Here is a 23,451-nt window from a genome sequence, read left to right on the forward strand (position 1 = left end):
GCCCCCTCCGTGTGATGTCACACAGGGGCGGGGCTGCAATCACCGGAGATTACAGCAATGTCCGGGGAGCTGTAAGGGCAGCGGTGTGACCATCTGAAGCATCCTAAAGATGCTCCAGGTGGCACTGCCAGGGCCGTAGCTAGGGTAGTGCGGCCGGTGCCATCGCACAGGGCACCATAGATCCGGGGGCGCTGTTTGGACATCAAATTTCTGTCTATTATCATTCTTGCTTGTAGCTTCCTCTTATTTCATCCCCAGCATCTCCTGGCCTCTCCCATCTCTTCCCTGGCCCTTCCCCATGAAGCCATGGCCATTTTTTGGGTGCATTATGTCCCTTTGAAAAATGAGGGGGGCGCCAATGCTCTTTCTGGCACAGGGCACCAAAAAGTCTAGTTACGGCTCTGGGCACTGCTGCATAGATTCTGGCTGCAGGGTGAAATTCTTAGCACCCTGCTAATCAGATGAGGCTGGCAGAAAAAAGCTCCGAGGGCCAGACCAAATGATTCCGAGGGCCTTATACAGCCCCCGGGCAGGAGGTTCCCCATCCCTGCTCTGGGATACTGGTCTTTCTTTTCCATTGATTAGTTTCCATGTCTAATGAGTACACCCGAGCTTTGCACTGTGCTTGATCCGTCTGTTGAGAACCTGGTACTTGCAGGGCTTGCACCAGGGGTCGGAGCACCCTGTGCCGGCCCTCTCCAGTGCGCCCTATCTTCGCGCGTGGCAAATGGCCTAATTACCATAGGCCGCGCCCTCTACGTGACGTTATTAGGAGGCGTGCATGCCTCCAAATAACGTTAGGCTGGGGGGGGCCTCACTAGCTGGGCTTCTCCCAGCCCTCTCCCGTCACTGAATGGATGTCGCGCGCATGCACGTATCATCCATTCAGGGTCTCCGGGGTCCGGCACCGCCGCACAGCTGCAGAGGTGGGGGTCCCCAACCTCCCGATTTGACCACCCTCGAGCTACTTCGGCCCATGGGTGGAACAGCGGGTTAGTACCGCTGTAATCGGGATGTTGGGGAGGGGTGCGCCTTCTATGGGTGGCGCCCCTGTGCGAGCCGGCCCTGGGTACTTGTATAGAAGTCAGATATGGCCATTGTCTCAACTTTACACAGAGTCAATGTTCCCATCATTCTGAATTGTAGAATCATCTCTCTCTGAACCCATGAAAGGATCATAAATGGCAGTGTCCTGTAGCACATATAGGTAATTGTCGCTCATTACTGTGTAAACTGCTTTAAGAAGCTCTGGCACATAGATCTTTCTTGCTAACTCTTATATTAGAAGACTGTTTCCCAATGTTAGCTGGAACCTCTCTGGAATGGAAATTAAAGTTCCTCCTGTTCTCTCTTCATCTGGCCCATTCGCCAAACACTGCAGCTATGATGAATAAAATTCTCTTACAAAGATAACTGCGGTCTCCTGGCACAGTGCCCCAAATTGGCGCCTTGTTGAAATTAGCTCTGGATTTTCAGCATTAGTGGACATAGTATTTGTTTCTAGTAAAATTAAAGTCATCTGCTTTTAACGTCAGATGGTACTGACTTATCTTTATTCTTGTGTATGATTAGGAATAGAGCTACTGTACCACAATCAAAGTCATTCTGTGGATCATGTTTAAAACATGTAATGTTGGAACTCAAACAGATCTTATCAAGATGACTCTGCCCTGAAGTTTCAATGGGTGCCGGCAAGAAGCCAATCGTGTCTACACTGCCTTCCTAATCATCATCAGTAGCTTGATAAATAAAAGATGTACCTATAAAAAGTCCTGCGAGTCCCAGAGGTACTCAATTATATGGAAAGAAAATAATGAGTACATTCCTTTTAATGTATCCTTAATTCTGTGAAGGTGTCTTCGTAACAGTCTGTGCGGTATATTTTTATGTTTGTCCTGAGAGTTCTGGTAGCTGACGGTCATACTGTAAAAGTGTTGACTTTATTTAATCGAAATCACTTACCTGTGGTATGTTTGCTTTCTCTTCTGGTACTTCATAAAGGCACTTTGGGGCCTATTCATCATCACTTAATTTTGACAAAAGCAGGTGAAAAAGCACATTTTCACCTGCAATTGTTAAAATTAAGTATTTGGGCCATTCATTAAGAAGGTGAAGCAGGAGATATCACAGAAATCTCCTACTTACCTTCTGTTTTCGGAATGGCCCGCTGTCCCCATACACTAGTATGGGGACAGAATTCATCAAGCTCCGAAAATATTGTATTTTCGGAGCTTGACTGCGGGGGCATTCGCCATCTTCAGATGGCGAATACCCCTGCTTGTTCTTCGCCGCCTGCTCTTCCCTATGGGAAGAGGGTCTGGCTTGTGAGTAGGGATCCTTTCGGATGCCTCCGCCCCTGTCCGGCTCCTTCCGCCGGATGTCGGGGCTCTTGTGCGCATGCGTGACCTGTAGGTCACACATGCGCACCGCCATCACTGCTCCGATTTCACATCAGCTGCCACCGTGCCGGAGCAATGACGAATTGCTCCGGTGGCCGCAGCGAATTAGGGTGTTAATTATCGTGGACCCTGATAATTAACATCATGAATAGGCCCCTGTAAGACTACTCCAACTTCTGCCAAGTCTTGGTTCCTCTGTAAGTCTGCCTCTGTCAAGAACCCCCTGGGTGCAGTTGAGCAACAAGTCACATAAAGAAGTAGTAAATTCAGAATGATGTTTATTGAGGGTTAATACAATGCAGGTGAATGCCTGTAAGCTTATAGGAATACTTGGAAATACAGGTTATTAAAACTGCAGAAATATCGGGAATATAGGGACTCGGGAGTCTTGCAATAATAATCGCAGAAGTATTCAAAGCCCATTCTGAACACAGTAGATAATAGGAATACAAGTTCAGAAACAATGATAAGAAACCTCAAAATGGTACTCTGATAAAAGGCAGAAGTTACTAAGATTGGCAGGCACAGAATACAGATGCTCACAGGAACACCAGTTTAGAATGGTAGAAACATCGAAACAGCAACATTGATGATCCAGCATTGAATGTTGGGCTCAGGCAGACTAAACAGGCAGCTGTCAGATGTAGTCCATGCTGGTAATGAATAATCAATTACCTGACACCTGCCGCATACCAAAGTCAGAAGAGCACCCCTGGTCAGATCCATAACTGCAACTCATATAACAAGAGCCTTTGGCGACCCCTGGTGACAAGGAAAAATACTGCTGAGAAACAAAACAAAACAGTCATTATTTTTGCTTTTTCAGATTCACTTTCACTGAAAAATAACCAATAGCTGGCTACAATAATATAATCAGTCAGAAGGTCGACAATAACCATGTTGACATTCATAATGTCAACACCACAATGTCGACATTAGAATGATGACATGGTTCAAACTGTCGACATCTGAACTGTCGCCAGTTGAAATGTCGACAGTCTGAGCATGACACGGTTAGAGTTAGGAATCCACAGGGCAGTTAGGGTTAGGCTGTAGGGGGGAGGTGGGAGGGGAAGTGCTCGCTACTCACTTGTCCAATTTTTTAGCAGACCTCAAGTCTGTGTCTGCTGAGGAATTTAATTAATAAAATTGATGAAGAGGGGGATGTCGAGAATTAATAACCTGATTATTGGATGGGGACAGGATTTCAGGTTTCCAAAAACAAAACAATATACAATGGAATGGGGTTCCCCCCACAGAGACATAACTAGCCCTCAGTTGAACCAGCACCAGGCTCTTGGAGCTGGCACGTGTTCTAAAAATATGAAGATCAAATCAAGTATGGGTCCCCTGTATTTTCGGAACCAGCACTGGAGACCACTAGTAGGGGGGGTAATGCCACAGCCAGGGAACAGACTTGACGGGGTGCCCAGGCAAAAGCATTCATTCCCCCAACTAGTCAGCCCAGACCAGGGATTCCTGGGAAAGTGAAGCCCCCCAATAAAGGTGCCCTCCTCCATGGCACCCAGGGCTATCCCTGGCACCCCAGGGCTGTGGGCGCCGAGATCATAGTCCATTAGTAAACGTGCAATATTGTCTTTTACAGGTGGAACTACAGTTCCCAGCAAGCCTCCCTCGCATGCTGGTACATGCAGAACTACAAGTACCAGCAGGGTGGTCATTAAGGGCCCGCTGTTACCTATAGTACCTCTGTAAAAGAAATATTAAAATTCAAAAACACAAAACACTGAATGTTTTAATAGTTTATTTCACTGCATCTTTACCTGAAGAGTGGTAACCTTTGAGCTCTTTTGTATGGCCACCGAACAACGAGGACTTTCCCTGCGTTTTCACCCTTCAGAAGCTCTTCCTTGCTCTTCCTCCGGATTGACTACTGCTGCCTCATGTGGACTAATAGTAGTCAGTCATTCAGGCTGCAGCTGAGGGAGCACTGCGACTATGATCGCAAGACCCATTTTGCACACGCGCAGAACAGGTCCTGCGCAGACGTCTCACCATCGGAGATATATGTACAGTGCATCCGGAAAGTATTCACAATGCTTCACTTTTTCCACATTTTGTTATGTTACAGCCTTATTCCAAAATGGAATAAATTCATTTTTGTCCTCAAAATTCTACACACAATACCCCATAATGACAACGTGTAAAGTTTTTTTGAGATTTTTGCTAATTTTATTTAAATAAAACACACTAAGAAATCACATGTACATAAGTATTCACAGTATTTGCCATGAAGCGCAAAACTGAGCTCAGGTGCATCCTATTTCTACTGATCATCCTTGAGATGTTCCCACAGTTTAATTGGAGTCTAATCTGTGGTAAATTCAGTTGATTGGACTTCATTTTGAAAGGCATACACCTGTCTATTTAAAAGGTCCCACACTTGACATGCATGTCAGAGCACAAACCAAGCAGGAAGTCCAAGGAATGGTCTGTAGACCTCCGAGACAGGATTGTCTCGAGGCAAAAATCTGCGGAAGGGTACAGAAAAATATCTGCTGCTTTGAAGGTCCCAATGAGCACAGTGGCCCCCATCATCCGTAAATGGAAGAAGTTCGGAACCACCAGGACTCTTCCTAGAGTTGGACGGCCATCTAAACTGTGCGATTGGGGGAGAAGGGCCCTAGTCAGTGAGGTGACCAAGAACCAGATGGTCACTCTGTCAGAGCTACAGCATTCCTCTGTGGAGAGAGAACCTTCCAGAAGGGCAACCATCTCTGCAGCAATCCACCAATCAGGCCTGTATATTAGAGTGGCCAGACGGAAACCACTCCTTAGTAAAAAGCACATGGCAGCCCGCCTGGAGTTTGCAAAAATGCACCTGAAGGACTCACTGGTCTGATGAGACAAAGATTAAACTCTTTGGTGTGAATGCCAGGCGTTATGTTTGGAGGAAACCAGGCACCGCTCATCACCAGACGAATACCATCCCTACAGTGAAGCATGGTGGTGGCAGCATCATACTGTGGGGATGTTTTTCAGTGGCAGGAACTGTCAGGATAGAGGGAAAGATGAATGCAGCAATGTACAGAGACAGCCTGGACGAAAACCTGCTCCAGAGCGCTCTTGACCTCAGACTGGGGCGACGGTTCATCTTTCAGCACGACAACGCCCCTAAGCACAGAGCAAAGATATCAAAGGTGTGGCTTCAGGACAACTCTGTGAATGTCCTTGAGTGGCCCAGCCAGAGCTCAGAATTGAATCCAATTGAACATCTCTGGAGAGATCTGAAAAGGGCTGTGCACCGACACTTCCCATCCAACTTGGTGGAGCTTGAGAGGTGCTGCAAAGAGGAATTGGCGGGACTGCCCAAAGATAGGTGTGCCAAGCTTGTGGCATCATATTCAAAAAGACTTGAGGCTGTAATTGCTGCCAAAGGTGCATCAACAAAGCATTGAGCAAAGGTTGTGAATACTTATGTACATGTGATTTCTTAGTTTTTTTTTTATTAAATTTGAAAAATCGCCAAAAAAACTTTTTACACGTTGTCATTATGGGGTATTGTGTGTAGAATTTTGAGGACAAAAATGTATTTATTCCATTTTGGAATAAGGCTGTAACATGACAAAATGTGGAAAAAGTTAAGTGTTGTGAATACTTTCCGGATGCACTGTAAATAATCAGGTTACGTACATATTTGAATCAGGCCCTTTGTGACAGCAAATATCTAGAGATATGCTCCTCATTTTTCTACTAGCTTTTATGTTTATTTCTATCTATGTACTTCACAGTGTGAATGCTGTAGTTCTATATTAGTGATGTACACTATGGGTCATATCCAAGGAGACGCAATAAGCCGCGTTTGTGCAAATTTTTTTCACTGGTTATATCTTTTCGCACAAAATGCGTATCATGCAATCCTATTGCCGCCGTTTTTGCATGTGCGAATTCTCCATAGACAAAAAGTGGCGAAAAGTATTTACCATCTCAGAGTTGGTGAAGAAGTTTTGCAAAACCGCTATTTTTGGCTAAAAATGTCGGGACTTGGTTCAGAACCACCTGGACACCCCCCCTAATGACAAAATAGGAAAATATATTTTTATAATTAGCGTAAGTTGGCCAATAGTGTTAGTTTTGAAGTGAAGAAATTAAAAGTGTTGGAAAATCAGTTTAAAGTAGTGGGTCAGGTATTTTGGGGGGCTGTATAGATGGGACATGTGTTTTAAACATTGTAGATGTATTTTATAAAAATGCCCTAAGGACACAAAAATATACTTATACCCATTTTAATGTACCCCCAATTTAAATACAGCATTTATAAACTTGCTTTATATAATTTTTATATTGGTTTAGAAAAATGCATATAACAGCCATTTTACACAATTTAAGAACTCTAAATACTTTTATTAGGACTAATACTCCAAATAAAAAGGAAAACAATATAGAAGTGTATTTGCCTTTATATGGGGTACAGACAGATTTCCCCAATTTATGCTATACTTTTCGCAGGTTACAGTTTTAGTGAGTTTTCGGGAGCGTGCATACAGTAGGCAAAAGACGCAAAATTATCGCATCAAAAGTCCCGAAGTGTGCGAAAACGTAACACATGTTAAGCTTTCACATTATCGCTGCTATGTGGATATGGCCCTATGTCTGGTGGCATAAAAATGAAGTGAAAAATCACAGAGGACCTGATAAAGAGGTGGATTCAAATGCAGTTGTGACTAATTTTGTGCAGCAGGACTGCGTCTTAATGCTAATGCTGCCGCCGATGGGATCCTTACAGAGACGCCCACCGACTGCATTGCAAATCCGCTGCTTTGCGTAAAAAAGTCGCACCATCGGACCCACATAGGTCGCACTATCAGACATTAGAGCGGCCCTATGGTTGCTTAGAATATCTGTCAGAACATGGGTGCTGATACCAGTGCAACTGCGATAAAAGACGCAGCCATTGGCCACGACACGACCACTTCTACCTAGCAACCCCCCCCCCGTTACCATCTTAGGAATGCCCATTGAAATTGTCTCACTCTGTGTCCAAATTCGTTCTGCGTTCACCATCGGGACATGTACGCATGCGCAGTAGAAAAAAGTTTGGACAACTGCACAAACATGGCCACTGCGTCCACCTCTGAATTTGGACAAAAAGCGGTGCATTTAGTAAAAGTTGCAAGAGGTTATATACAAGCCAATGCCGTACACTCAGGAAATCGGATTATAAAATGTAATATATATTGTGATTTTCATTGCAAATCTACATGCATACGGTGTTAATAAATGCCGTTATGCATGCGATAAAAGTGGTGGGATTTATAGCATTCAAAATGCGATGCTAGATACATGTTTGATTCCTGCCCAATGGTTTTAAAACCAGGAGTGGTAAAATCTGTCTACTGGTGCATACACACGATCAGATTTTTCCTTCAGATATGAACGATAACGATTTAAAAATCGTTCAGTCGTTCATATCTGAAGGAAAATCGTTCATATCTGACATGCCTGAACGATGGACGATCAACGATGCGCGTTCCCGTTTGTCAGATAACGATATCTGACATCTGATGGGTTTGCAGTCAGACTTGGACGATTCCATTCATTTTAATGCAGTCAAAAATCGTTCAATCGTTCAAGTCGTTCAAAACTTTGGTAAAATCGTTCAAATCGTTCATCTGACAAATCTGACAAGTCTGACAAATCTGACCGTGTGTACGCTCCATACCTCTTAACCTATCTAACAATAAAGCTGCATACACACACAAAGATTGTGTTACCAACGATTTTATGAACGATTTTCTGTCAGATTATCTGTCAGATTTTTTAAAGTGTAATGAACGATTTTTTGAGCTACAAACGATTTTTGTAACTTCCCTTAATGAAAATCGTTCAGTTGGTCAATCAGAATAAACTACAAACGATAACGACGTCGTTATAGTTAAATCGTTCAAAAAATCGTTACGTGTGTGTGCACCTTCAGTATAGACAGTCTCCAGAATTCATTAAAGATCGCCATACTACATAGGGTTAGTTTGAATAGGAACAGGATCATTTTGGGAGGCAGTGAATAAAGATCTCTATAAAACCCCTTTTACACTGAGCCTTGGTTATTCCCGGGTCTGTGCCAGATACACTCTGTTGTAAAAGGGGTGACCTGGTTACTCTCCCCAGATAATTTTTAAAGATGCTCATTGGCAGATCAAAAGCGCTGTGAAATTATATCATCACCAAGTTGCAGAGCCGGCATGGTGAACTGGCAGGAGTTGCAAACTGTAACTAGCTGCATCAAGCTCTCGTCTGCAGTTTGAAACAGAAGTAATCCGCAATAATACAGGGCTACTCAGTAGTAACTCATCGGCCATTAATAAAGAAATGCAATCACCGCCCACTTTTCATGACTCATCTTTATGAGCCTGTAACGTCCACTTTTAATGCATAGGCTTGTCGTATCATCCCTTTAATTCTGGACACGTGAATTACACAGGTTCTGTGGCTGATTAAAACCAGGTGAATCGGGTACAGAGGGAACGACTGCTCACCGTGCTGAGAAAATATGAAAAGCTGGGTACAGAGTCAGATGCCACTGGAGACCAGCGGAAAGGTTCCGCAGGGAGCAGGGATGCAGGCACCTTCACAGCTTCCTTAAATTAAAAAAAAAAAACAGCTACGAGATCTATAAAGATCGCAACAGAGAGGAAGCCAGGCGGAACCTATTATACTGCATGTTAAGTGGTACTTTTGAAAAGGAACTGTGTTTCTCTGTCTGGCTGGAGATCACGTTGCGATGTTTGGGACACCAATACCTATGGATGATTAAGAGGATTCTGCATTCATACAGTCAGGTGCATAAATATTGGGACATTGACAGAATTTTCATATTTTGGCCTCTATTTACCACCACAATGGCTTTGAAATGAAACAAACAAGATGTGGTTTAACTGCAGACTTTCAGATTTAATTTGAGAGTAATTACATCCAAATCAGGTGAACGGTGTGGGAATTACAACGGTTTCTATATGTGCCTCCCACTTTTTAAGGGGCCAAAAGTAATGGGACTATCAACTCAAAAGCTATTTCATGGACAGGTGTGGGCTATTCCCTCCTTATTTCATTATCAATTAAGCAGGTAAAATGTCTGGAGTTGATTCTAGGTGTGACATTTGCATTTGGAATCAGTTGCTGTCGACTCTCAATATGAGATCCAAAGAGCTGTCACTATCAGTGAAGCAAGCCATCATTAGGCTGAAAAATCAAAACAAACCCATCAGAGAGATAGCAAAAACATTAGGTGTGGCCAAATCAACTGTTTGGAACAGTCTTAAAAAGAAAGAACGCACCGGAGAGCTCAGCAACATCAAAAGACCCAGAAGACCACGGAAAACAACTGTGGTGGATGATAGAAGAATTATATCCCTGGTGAAGAAAAACCCCTTCACAATAGTTGGCCAAACAAGAACACTCTCCAGGAGGTAGGTGTATATGTGTCAAAGTCAACAATCAAGAGAAGACTTCACAAGAGTGAATATAGAGGGTTCACCACAAGATGTAAACCATTGGTGAGCCTCAAAAACAGGAAGACCAGATTAGAGTTTGCCAAACAACATCTAAAAAATCCATTACAGTTCTGGAGCAACATCCTATGGACAGATGAGACAAAGATCAACTTGTACCAGAGTGATGGGAAGAGAAGAGTATGGAGAAGGAAAGAAACTGCTCATGATCCAAAACATACCACCTCATCAGTGAAGCATGGTGGTGGTAGTGTCATGGCGTGGGAATGTATGGCTGCCAATGGAACTGGTTCCCTTGTATTTATTGATTATGTGACTGCTGACAAAAGCAGCAGAATAAATTCTGAAGTGTTTCAGGCAATATTATATGCTCAAATTCAGTCAAATGCTTCAGAACTCATTGGACGGCGCTTCACAGTGCAGATGGACAATGGCCTGAAGCATACTGCAAAAGCAACCAAAGAGTTTTTTAAGGCTAAAAAGTGGAATGTTATGCAATGGCCAAGTCAATCCCTTGACCTGAATCCGATTGAGCATGCATTTCACTTGATGAAGACAAAACTGAAGGGAAAATGCCCCAAGAACAAGCAGGAACTGAAGACATTTGCAGTAGAGGCCTGGCAGAGCATCACCAGGGATGAAACCCAGTGTCTGGTGATGTCTAATCGTTCCAGACTTCAGGCTGTAATTGCCTGCAAAGGATTTGCAACAAAGTATTAAAAAGTGAAAGTTAGATTTAGGATTGTTTAGTTTGTCCCATTACTATATGCCTCTTAAAAAGTGGGAGGCACATATAGAAACCGTTGTAATTCCTACACCGTTCACCTGATTTGGATGTAATTACCCTCAAATTACATCTGAAAGTCTGCAGTTAAAGCACATCTTGTTTGTTTCATTTCAAAGCCATTGTGGTCGTGAATATAGGCCAAATTATGAAAAGTCTGTCAATGTCCCAATATTTATGCACCTGACTGTAGGTATACTGGACCACTTATCTGAATTAGATGGATACTTACACAGCTAATTTCTTCAGTTCTGATCCATGCTCTTTGATAAAGCCTCCTCAAACAGAAGCGAACCGCGTCAGAGGTACTTGCCACTTACCTTACCGGACACTTTCAACTATAGCCGGTGGTTCTTCTATTACAACAAGCGGGAGCTGTTTTGCTGTATGTGGAGACTGAGTTCCTACTACCCGGACTGAGACAGCGGCTTTACAAAGGCGGTCACGTGCTGACTGAATTATTGCCTCTGGAGCTGCGTAAACTGGGAACATCGGGCTATTTACCCATTATTACCGCTATTACACTTATGCTACAGACATGGAGGTCTGATTAATGAGGAATAAAAGACTCTATGGCCCTCATTCAGAGGCAGTCACAAGAAGCGATCGCTCTCTCTGAATGAGGGCGTGCGCTTCTTTTTTTTGTGCGGCTTCCTGGTCGCTAGCTAAGCTGTGGGTTACCACCCACAGCTTAGCGACCGACCAGGCTGATGGTCGCGATGGTCAACACCATCGCAACCATCGGGGCTTGTGACGAGACCGTAAGGTTGGGTCTCGGCAACCGCAAGCCCCAGGGAGCTTCCTGCTCTGATCGATGAACGTCGACAGCCGCCCCTTTTGTAGTGAGCTCCGGAGCGAGAGAGTTTCTCTCCACTCCGGGGCTTTCGCAGTGCGGCCGCTGCGCATGCGCAGGACCAAAACATCGAGCCGGTTGCGAGCGCTTGCGACAGACTCTGAATGAGGTCCTATATTCTCTGATATATGAGTCCGGTGAGAACTGTGATTTTGATACATATTTCAAATTAATTTGGTGTTCTGAAAGGACAACTTTTTTTATACTGACTAGTAATTTTTATATTTATGCAAAGATTCTCTATTTTTGGTCTTTATTTAGACTTGGTACTTGTGCATGATTATTTATTATTATTGTTTTGCTATTTTGTTTTATATATAAAAATTCATGTAGATTAGATTGGCGTCTTGGTGTTTATTTCTGATATGTCAAGTCTTAAAAGATATTTATGAATACTAGCGCAACATCATACAAATGTTTTTTTATAATACTGGACCACTTAGCTGAATTAAGGCCCCCAAACATCAGCAATCTGAAAACCACAATTGAACAATTTGAAGATTTATTGCCCGATTTTAGGATTTCCCAATCTAGCAATCTGCACCCATACATTTCAGTGATTTGCAGATCGACTGCAGCAAACACAGATCTGCCAATCTTGAAAGGCTCCTCATTTTACTACTAAAGGGCCCCATACATCTGCGACGGATTGCCGCGATCCTGCACCCGGCATCGCAGAAATCCAACATGTTGGATTTTCTCGAGTTGACGATCGTGATCAAAAAATTATCGTGATTGTCTAATCGGGGACATTTAGCATGTAAAATTTCAGCGATCCTTCGACGGATCGCTGAACATTGATGGTGGGCGGTCGGCGTTTCCACCCGGCAGATCGGTATTTCCGATCGCATTGCAAAATCGAAACAATCCGTTGCAGATGTATGGGCACCTTAACGGTCTGCAAATCTGCTGATCATGTCCATACACTAGCAATCTACAGCCTCAATCCATCTGTAAAATCCAACATGTTGGACAATCTGATTTAACAATTCCAATCCCTTTTTGGTTGCAATCTGCGATCTGTGATGCCCATACATTGCAGATTTTTATACACAATCGATTGCAAATTGCAGAATTGTCACAATCGATTGCTGATGTATGGGGGCCCTATGATTTTGACCTTCATACAGTATATATCTATTCCTTTTGCTAATCACCATGTATGCAGTAGCGTAACTATAAATTTTGCTCCCCCCTGCCAAAAATGTTTCAGACACCCCCCCCCCCCCCCCATGGCTTTTTGTCAAAAATAATTACAGGGACATTTATACGCAATATGGCTCCCAATGCAAAAGTTAAAAATGTGCCCCCAACCCCCCTAGACAGTTTACAATATTTTTCCTCCTTATAGTAATGCCCCTTACATATTATTCCACACACCGTAATGCCCCTTACATATTATTCCACACCCCCTGTGCCTTAACTACCTGCTTCTCTCACCCACCCCCTGCACCTCACACTACCTGCTTCCCTCTCCCACCCCCTGTGCCTCACACTACTTGCTTCCCCCCACCCCGTGCCTCACACTACTTGCTTCCCCCCACCCCCTGTGCCTCACACTACTTGCTTCCCCCCACCCCCTGCACCTCACACTACCTGCTTCCCCCCACCCCCTGTGCTTTACACTACCTTCTTCCCTATCCTACTCCCTACACCTCACAGTGCTCACACTACTTTGTCCCAGTTACAGTACCTCTCAGCCCCCCTTTGCTGACAGAGACGGGCTGCATCTCCTCCTTCCCATCCCCAACGCTCTCCGTGGGTGGCTCGGCACCAAACAGGGCACTTCTTTGATCAGCGCTGCCTGAGACTGGCTGCTTCTCCTCCCCCTATCAAGGCAAGCAGTGGGCTCTCCGCGGCGGCTCAGCACCCAGCAGGAACACATACACACATCTTCAGTGCTGGGATAGTGAATAAGGCAGACTACAGTGGCAGCTTAAACTATGAGCTGGCTTCTGAGGATGGTTCCCATGCGGTGTCCTCATGAGGACACGCCAGAGCTGCCTCAACGTTCCTCTCCCCGAGCGTGCATGCACACACACAGTGACAGCAGGGAGGCGGAGCTGAGGAAACTGACTGGAGGGAGGTGATGCTGAGGACAGCGTCGCAAGGAGGCGGAGTAGCGGACAGTTTGCCGGTAGGGAGGCTGCGCTGCGGAATCCAGTCTGTCCCTGCCTGTCTGTACCTCTCTGTCTCCTCATCACAGTACAGCGGGGAGCCACTGGGTGTCTAACAGTAACAGACGCTAGAGGTCCAGTAGGACCTCTAGTGTATGTCTCCTATGCGGCGGCCATTTTTGGAGGGCCCGTTTTCAGCAGAATTTCATGCGGACAGCTAGTCCGCATGCAATCTGCAGCCCACAAGCCTCCGCGCCCCCACGCCACCGCGGGGTCTGCGGGGGCTGTAGTTACGCCACTGCATGTATGGCATACTCAGGTGTCCATAAATATATTAATATTGAATTATTAACTGCATGTGCTAATTTTTTTCTTTGTACAACCATTTTAATGGGGGGTACACACTTTCATCTTGTAATGTTTGTATTCGGTTCAGTGTTGCTGTTGACATTTTTTTTTTTTAGAAATATATATCTATACAGTGTTATATATATATATATATATATATATATATATACACACACACACACACAAATTGGTTAATTTAGTATATACTATATATTCAGCACCTATTTGTCCAACTTCACTCCCCCCTCCTGTCAAAAGCTGGCTATGCCACCATATTTAGGTCTATACACATTAGTAGTCTACAAAGTCATAAAGTAGATAATTAAGTACAAAAACTGTAACAGGCACTATCATGTCTCACCCTTCAAACGATGCATGGCTGCTTTGCAGTGAGTTCTTCAAATGCATGCTGTGTAGCTGCACCAACCATTGTGCAAGTAAGCAGCCAGCCTGCTTCTGTGTGACTTTTATTACCTGGGTGTTATTTATACCCCTTTTCCACCTAAATTCCGGGTCTGACCCAGAGTTGGAACAAAGGGCCTGATTCAGAGCCGCTCGTAAGCGGGCGCTCGTTCGTTCCGAGCGATGTTAGCAGAACTGCTCATGCGTACGGATCGTAATACGCATGCGCGAACCAGTCAGTGCGGACGAAAATCGTTTGTTCGCTAAATAGCGAATGCCTGCTATTTTGAGTGACATGAGGAGGTGTATGTGGGTGGTAACAGGGGAAGGTGCTTGAAAACGGGGAGTGGAGATCAGAACGCAGGCGTGCTTAAAGGTCAAAACGGGCGTTTTATGGGTGTGCATAATTAATACAGCAGCGTCATTGACCACGTCACTGGGTTATTTTATAGTCAGAACTGCTAGCATGATTGCGGTAGGAAAAACCAACCACAAGAATAGCGAGCAGTTCATACGCTGGTCGATGTACTCGATTAATCTAATAAATAGCGGACATGACGTAGGATGCGAGCGACCAGGGGGCATAGTTTTCCAAAAAACGGCCGCAAGTTTTGTTCGCTCGTTCAGACCTAGAGGCATGAACAGACCACAAAGAGCGAACGGTTCATTTGACTAGCCACCCCTTTTTTCTGAACGAGCGAGCGCAATAGCGTCCAGCTCTGAATCAGGCCCAAAGTTCCTATCCGGATCAGACCGGAATTTTGCCGACGCCGACTCGGGACCCGGAGTGCGCTGTTCTCACAGCAGGGTTTCATGGGCTACGCCCGTGTTAAGCCCTGCTAGTTACCTGGGTTGGATTGCCGGGTCACTCGACCCGGCGATCCAACTCTCTGCCCTTTTACACCAGGGAGCTGCCCGGGTTAACCCTTCAAAAACCCGGGTTTTAGCTTCGGTGTAAAAGGGGTATAAATTGCTCAGATGATCTGGATCATTATACTACCTCATAAAACTAAAATGTACATATAATACAGACACAGATTATTTCTATTATAGATAATGGCCTATATGTTCATACAAAACAAATATGCTTTTTCTTTTTGTAAACATTATTTTCAAGGTTACCATTGATAAAAAAAAAATGGAAGGGGGGGTTTGCAAACAAGGCGTGGCAACTACTAATTATAACAAATGTGCCAATTACTTATAGGGAACACGTATAAATATTACAATAGTCAAGTAATACATTAGATCTGCATTACCAATTTCCTATTGCAGTATATATTGTCAGTACAGATGTCAGATTTCTGTCTAAGCAGAAGTGCCAGACACCGTTCCCTCGGAGAGGTCATGCATGGAACAAGTAGGTGTGGGTGATGAGCTCTGCAATTAGCGAGACTCCTCCTTATGAATATTCATGACGTGGGAGCTGCTTGGCCTGAGAACTGGGAGGGGGGATGCCAGAGTAATGCATGTATGCTGCTGCAGATACTGTCACAGGCTGTGCTCTGGAAGCGGGAGCTGAGAGGTGCTGATGGACAGGGGCAGGGGCTGTGCTGGGCACATGTGCTGCAGGCTATGTTAGTGCTCCTCTCTGGGGGTTGCAGAAGTGGCAGCTGCCTTGTACTGGAGTTCTGACCTCCCAATCTGCTGCTGCCGGTGGATGGTGTGTATGGACCTGGAGACTGGAGTGCATTGACCGGTGAGATCCTCCTCCTATATATAGGCTGCAGGGCAATGCTGTACACAGATAGGACACTGCAGACTTTTGCTCTCTAGGAATGCTGCTAGGACAAGCAGATTAGGCTAGGACCTAGGTGGTGGCTGTATTGTCACTAAAACCCCCTTCCCCTATGCATGTAATTCTGTATCTATACTGGATTCTGTGTTACATATAGTATTGTGGTGCTAGTTGTGTTCTTTCAGAGCAGATTAACCAATAACATGCCCAGGCTCCTTGTTAAATAGCATTTTATTGGCTTAATGCTTCTCCCATTCCATGTGTGTGCTGGTCATCTGTTACCATATATACTGAGCAGCGTATATTTATATGGATGTGCTTTAATGCATATATCAGTAGCACAGAGCAGGGCTGCTGCAAAGCATTGGGGATGGTACAGTAATTCTCTATACTGTATCTGCTCCTGCAGTAAGCTAAACAATTACTGTATGTTGTGCCTTGTAGGTGTAACTACCCATTTAACTATATACAGTACAGAATATTTTTTATGGTGAGGGATTGCAGTGTGTATATACTCCTGAATGTATAGCTGTAGATATATAAGGACACTTGAGTTTTGCAAGGTGAAGTTTAATGTGTTTCTTTATATGTTAGTCGGAATGCTGGTGCCAGAATCCCGACATCTGTACTGAACCCATTCCAATGGATTATTGTGTTGCACAGACTGGTTGGGTACGGGATGCCGGTTCTCGGGATCCCAGTGGTCAGAATCCCGATGGTTAGGATACCGAGCCGGCATCCCGACTGTCTGTATTTTGTCCGGATCCTTTTTTAATAAATAGTGATACATACAGTACATTTGTTTGCTTTATCAGGAATCCATGAAGTGGGGGCAGATGTGAACTGGTTTTTGTTATATAATGACTCATTCCTTGCACAGTTTATGTGACCATATTGATATCAACTCATGTGTAATTCTATATATGTCCATAAACCATAGTTTGTAAAGGGTTAAAATATCTTAAGGTGGAATGACACGAGTACCTGGGTGTGATCTTTCTGAATCTGCCTATTGACCACAGATGGTTGTGTGAGTATACTTACTAAAGTGAGTGTTTTGAGAAGTGGGGATGTTGCCCATAGCAACCAATCAGATTCTAGCTATTATCTTCTATAAGGTGCTAGATAAATGTTGTAGAATCTGGTTGCTATGGGTAACATCTCCACTTCTAAAAACCTGCACTTTAGTAAATATACCCCCTGGTATCCCTGCCAGGCTTAGTAGCTTGTTAGTTCCTTTACCTATAGTAAAATAAACATGCAGATATTAATAAATCTTGTTGAACTTTGTGCAAAATTAGTTTTTCCCTTCCTCTTCTTTCCACCCATTATAGTTTAAATATTCTCACATCCTGATTATATTTTAACTATATATTCATGTCAAGCTATGGATAGGCAGACTGTTATTTACTAACAGGTTTCGAAAAGCTTTATTGTATTTAATTGATTTTCTATTCTCATACGGCTTTATTTCCCTGTCCTCTTACAATTTTACCTGCATTGCTTCCTTCCTTCCGAGCTTTACTGTTTATTTTTTGTTTTTGTAGCCCTGGGATACATCACAAAGATGCTTTCTATGTAGATACATATTCAGTGCAGGGAGCACATCCGAGCTATATAGTCTCACCAGGGGGATGTAGTCAGGAAGCTGACGGTCTAAATGACGACCGCCGGCTTCCCGACTGTCTAATCCCAGCAAGGGGGGGGGGGGGGGGGTTAGGTTTTAGGGCTCCCGGGAGGACTTGGGGTTAGGCACCCCCCTGGGAGGGTTAGGGTTGGGCTAGGGGAAGGGGGGGGTTAGGGTTAGGGATCCCCGGGGGGAGGGTAGTGTTAGGCCTCCCCTGCCTGGAGGCTTCGGTTCAGGCTGCGGGGAAGGAGGGTTAGGGTTAGGCACTAGGTGGGGGGGTTAGGGTTAGGCAGTAGGTGGGGGGGTTAGGGTTAGGCACTAGGTGGGGAGGTTAGGGTTAGGCACCTCTAAGGGAGGGTTAGGGTAGGGAGTAGGGTTAGCAGCACTTACCTTAATTAGCAATCGGGATCTTCACCCCTGCCGGGCTTCTGCTGTCGGGATTTGAACCATGCGGCCGGCGGTAATACCTACTACACCCCTCGCAGGAAAATGGAAAGCAATAATCATAAAGTGAAACAAAACTTTTGTCTGTTCTTGTCATACCAAGGGGTATATTTACTAAGCAATGGAATTTCACAACACACGATTCTTGACGATTTTGCTTGCCATATTTAAAAGGGCAATAATAGTATATGCAAAATCAGGCTTCTTTTGCATTAAATATTATTGCCCTTTTAAATCTGGCAGGCACAATCTGCAAAAATGAAGGGTTTTGAAAATACAATGAATATACCCCAAAAACTTGTCAGAAAGTGCAGCAAGTCGCCAGGCGTATAGCAAGTAAAAGCTGCAGGATAAAATGTGCAAGATAATAAAATAAAGTCACTTGAAGGTGTTTTGTTTTTGTTTTTCTATTGCTCTTTAGACCAGTATTGTCTTTTTTTTGTTTTACACATTTGTGTTTTACTGGATAATCTGCTAAAAGGTTTAGATTACGGATTGATAATAAACCACTAATGCTTCTATAAAAGCCTCTATTGTAAATGACATGCCAGGCCAGGGCTTATGTTACATTGCTTACTGCATGCTTGATGAGAAATTGCTGGAAAATGAGAAGGGCTTAAATTTTTGACTCTTTGTACTCTGGGCCTGATTCAGCTTAGATCGCACTTGTTAATACGTATGCAATCAGCCGATTGTTGCGTTCTGCGCATGCATCGCAGTGCGCAAACTAGCTATAGCGATCGCAGAGACCACGCAGCCCCCTCGCAGAGTGATTGACAGGTGGTTACAGGGGGGTGGTTGGGGAATCGCAGGCATGCTAGTGCGTTCGCACGCCGTTGCAGGGGCGTGCATAAATTAGCCACTACGATTCCATACGCAGTGTGAGGTCTCATAGCGTGCATGGTTGTTAGCAATTTCTGAGTAAGGTCAGGGCTTGTGCAAGTGTTCGTGAGGCTGCGATGATACTCGATTGTACCAATGGTTTCGCTATTCTGCTAAGCATTACGGATGTGTGCTATGTAAAGTGGGCGTCCTTATGTTGTGCTGAGTTTGCATTGCGATCGCAGTGGATTAGCATGATATCGCAGTTGAACTGCCTGCGTACGCAATATTGCGATCCGTAGTGAATCAGGTCCTCTGTCACTTGAAATCTGTTATGGTATTCAAAATCTATTTACAAGTTTGGAATAATGGGTGTACGGAATTTCTAAAGACTGTCTGAAAATAACCAACCGCCTGTTAGTGCTGAAAAGAAATTGTGATGTATCATTTACATAATGGTCCATTTTTATTGTGCATGGGTACAAACCGCATACAAGAAAATATAATAATGTCTACCTGCACTCATGACCATCTAAAGTCGTGGTTTGCAAGGTTAAATTATTATTTTTTAACTGGAGATTGAGATACTGGTTCTGTGTTTTGCCTACTGACCAATATGCGGTCCCACAGCTAATTAAATTAGTTTTAACAATTCAGATTAATTGTACCTCAACAATGGCAATAATGTTTTGTGCTAATGTGTGATCAGGTCATGAAATATTCACCACAATTCCATGCCACAGGGTGGATAAGTGAAGGACAAGGCTTGTTGTTTTAAGATAATAACTTGTGGCCTATTGAAATTAATGGTGCATACACACGGTCAGATTTTTCCTTCAAATATGAACGATAACGATTTAAAAATCGTTCAGTCGTTCATATCTTTTCTTAAATTAGACCGAAGAGGGAGGTAACATTCTGATGGTTACATAAAGCTTGCTATTTCCCCATGGTAACAACAAGAGGTAAAGACCCCCCCATACATCAGCAATCTGAAAACCACAATTGAACAATTTGAAGATTTATTGCCCAATTTTAGGATTTGCCAATCCAGCAATCTGTACCCATACATTAAGGTGGCCATACATCAGACACCGGATTTTGCGATGCGATGGGAAGTGCCAGCGTTTCCGGGTGGAAACGCCGACCTCCCACCATCGATGTTCTGCGATCCGTCGCCGGATCGCAGACATTTTCCATGTTAAATGTCGCCGATTTGACGATCACGATCATTTTTTGATTGCGATCATCAAATCGGGAAAATCCAACATGTTGGATTTCTGCGATCCCGCGATGCCGGGTTGCAGCATAGCGGGATCGCGGCAATCCATCGCAGATGGATGGGGCTCATTACAGATCTTTTTTAGTGATTTGCAGATCGATTGCAGCAAACAGATCTGCCAATCTTGAAAGGCTCCATCATTTTACTAGTAACTGTCTGCAGATCTGCTGATCATGTCCATACACTAGCAATCTACAGCCCCAATCCATCTGTGAAATCCAACATGTTGGACAATCTGATTTAACAATTCCAATCACTTTTTGGTTGCAATCTGCGATCTGTGAAGCCCATACATTGCAGATTTTTATACACAATTGATTGCAAATTGCAGAATTGCCACAATCGATTGCTGATGTATAGTAGTACAGTAGTTTACACCATCTGAAACTACTGAGTTTAGTACATAGGGTTTAGATCGTAGTCCCCATAATGGGGACTGAGATCTGAAGTGCTAATTAGCACACTGCTGGAGATTTCTTTAAAATCTCCTGCATTGTGCCAGGGGGAGCCGCGCCCTGTGCAGAACCGGCTGAGAATGCCAGCGCGGAATCCTGACACCTGTCAGAATCCCCGTGCCGGCATCCCGAAGGTAAGTAGCGGGATTAGGGGTTAGGCACTAGGGGAAGGGTTGGTTTAGGGGGAGGGGAAGGTTAGATTTAGGCACCAGGGGGGAAAGGTTAGGTTTAGCCCCAGGATAGGAGGGTTAGGTGTCGGTATCCTAACCCTCACGGGATGCCGCCATTGAGATTCTGACTGCCGGGATCCCGAGCGCCTGCATCCCATACCCAACCCATACATAGGTACACTACAAATAATAAATACATTTATGTAAAAAAACACTTTGATACATAGGTCCCTTGATGCAGTAAGAGACTGAAGAATTGTAATTATATGCTAATAAAACATGGTAATCGTATTATTCATGTAGGATGTCACTGACGTATAGACTTTATTTCCCTTCATATGCATAGAATTTAGAATCTAAAGTTTAGGTGATGGCACCTCCCTAAAATAATTGAATAGGGATAGTGCAGTACCGTCATATTTCGAGTATAAATGGGGAGATCGCATGTTAAAGAAATCTGCATAGTAATGAGATTATATCATTCTTGTCCGTAAAAAGGACCAGATTTTCCATCAGCTTTAGGTGTAAGGCTGGAAGTTAGTTGTAACCCTGGAACGGGCACAGCACAGAGAAGTCGGCCTGTTACGTTTATGGTGGTTAATGTGCCACACGATGGAGAATGTCTCGGGGAAATAATAATAAACATGCAGCACTCTGGTGCATAGCAAGGTCTGCATAAGAAGACTTAAGCCTGGTACACACTATGCGATCCGTTGAACGATCTATCATTACATTGCGGATCGGAACGATAGATTATGCGGATCGCATAGCGTGTACGGACTATCTGCTCGCTCCCGCGGACCCATGCGATATCGTCCAGTCGGCCATGCTGCACGGCCAACTGGACCATATCGCATGCTGCACCGTTGCAGGTAATGAAGGACGGAAAGAGGGATCGTTCTGTCATTCATTACATCGCTCAATGTGTACCCGCAGGACGATATGTCGGGCCAACATATCACCCGGGTTACACATCATGTAGTGTGTACTTGGCATTACCCAGAGACGGCTCTACCATTAAGCAGCTTTAGGAAACTGCCTAGGGCGCCAGGATGTTGGGGGCACCACCGAGTTTGCTACAGTATCACAAAATTATGTATTTCTTTGAAAGAAACTTCCTTGTTGGATTTAATACTGGCAGGGGCTATGGAACTTATAAGATGCTCTCCCTGTGGTGAGGTAAGGCTTGGAGGGTGTACAATATAAGAGCAATTCGCTTCTTTGGGCTCATATAAAAGAAATACTTTACAGTAGGTGCATGGACATTGAACTTTCACCTGAGTGTCTGGGATGTTGTTGGGGCAGCAGGCTGAAGTGTTTCCTAGGGTGCCGAGAAACCTTGAACCGCCAGTGGTGTTGCCTTGCTTTACTACATTAAGCAGGAATCTCACAGCTCTTTCCTTCAGAGGAATGAGGAAGGGCAGGTGGTATAGACTGGATGTCATTCTTCTTTGATCTCTGATACGCTGCTGGCATAGTGTGATTGGGGATGAAACAGAATAAGTGGTGGGCCCAATGGGACATAAAGCATCAAAAAAAGGCCATCTGGGCATCAAGCAGGAATAAACTGGGGGCCTCCAGTGAAGGTTTGAGGCAGAACCATATCTGCTAACTCTGAAACGAGCAGGCAGCCTCTTCAGGCACCTATAACTGTGCAACCCAATGGCCACAAGTTGCCCATGGCTTCTAAGGGAAGAAGGTTAGCGCAACTGCCCGATAGTTGGTGCTCCTTCATACATTACACTATGTTTAGAGACCATCTTGATTACTAACAGTTGGGTGGATTGTAGGACATGTTTTAAAACCATACAGAATAATACAGACAGTTTTTTAACTGTCTTCAGGCTGTAAGCGATCATCATTCAGTACCATACATTGTACGACAATCACTCACCAGTCATTTAGTCTGTCGGTTTGCATGAGTAGTGTGTGGCCAACTCTATTCCTTACTGCAGATATTACAAGCTCCTTGTGTTCTCCAAAGTAAGAGATCTATTTACTAAGTCTTGGATTGAGATAAAGTGAACGGAGATAAAGGAGCTCATTCAGAGCCACTCGCTAGATGCTTTCGCTCGCTCCCAGCATATGCAAATTAACGCTCGAAGGCAGGCGATCGTACGTCAAGGCATTAGCATGCCCACTATGTCTTGGCGTGCGATCACTTTGTGTATGCAGACGCCCACCAGCCATTCATCAGACCCCCACTTGCGCACGTCATCTGGAAGTGCATGAAAACATTGCCTGTTAATTGGTACATCTACCACCATCGGATGTGATCGCATCACTTGGGGTTGACTATACCTTGCAGTAAGCGCTGTGATCACTACAGTGTGAAATACAACCAGGTGACGTGTACTATGACTCTGCCTGTTAATTATGCATGCCTCTGAAACGGCGTTGAAACACTCAGGCACGCCTGCGTTCGTACCTCCACTCCCCCATTTCTAGTGACCAGCCCCTGTTACCACCCACAAACGGCCTCTCCTGTCACTCATTCAGCTGGGCTGTCTATCCTTAGCGAGTGAACGCTTCCTGATCTTT

At 44.4% G+C, this 23,451-nt stretch overlaps 1 protein-coding gene and 1 pseudogene across 2 annotated transcripts in view; one reads left to right on the top strand and one right to left on the bottom strand.

Annotated features, from left to right (window-relative positions):
- Positions 1 to 22,355, bottom strand: part of LOC148524968 (kelch domain-containing protein 7B-like) — a 30,771-nt pseudogene extending 8,416 nt beyond the window's left edge.
- PAG1 (phosphoprotein membrane anchor with glycosphingolipid microdomains 1) overlaps positions 15,860 to 23,451 on the top strand; it is a 247,777-nt gene continuing 240,185 nt past the window's right edge. For both annotated transcript variants that reach the window (XM_088471548.1, XM_088471547.1), the window contains exon 1: positions 15,860 to 16,071. The gene's annotated coding sequence lies outside the window, so the exon portion shown is untranslated. The remainder of the gene's footprint in view (positions 16,072 to 23,451) is intronic.

Source organism: Taudactylus pleione, unplaced genomic scaffold, assembly GCF_031769625.1.
Source record: "Taudactylus pleione unplaced genomic scaffold, aTauple2 ptg000114l, whole genome shotgun sequence".
Taxonomy (NCBI): domain Eukaryota; kingdom Metazoa; phylum Chordata; class Amphibia; order Anura; family Myobatrachidae; genus Taudactylus; species Taudactylus pleione.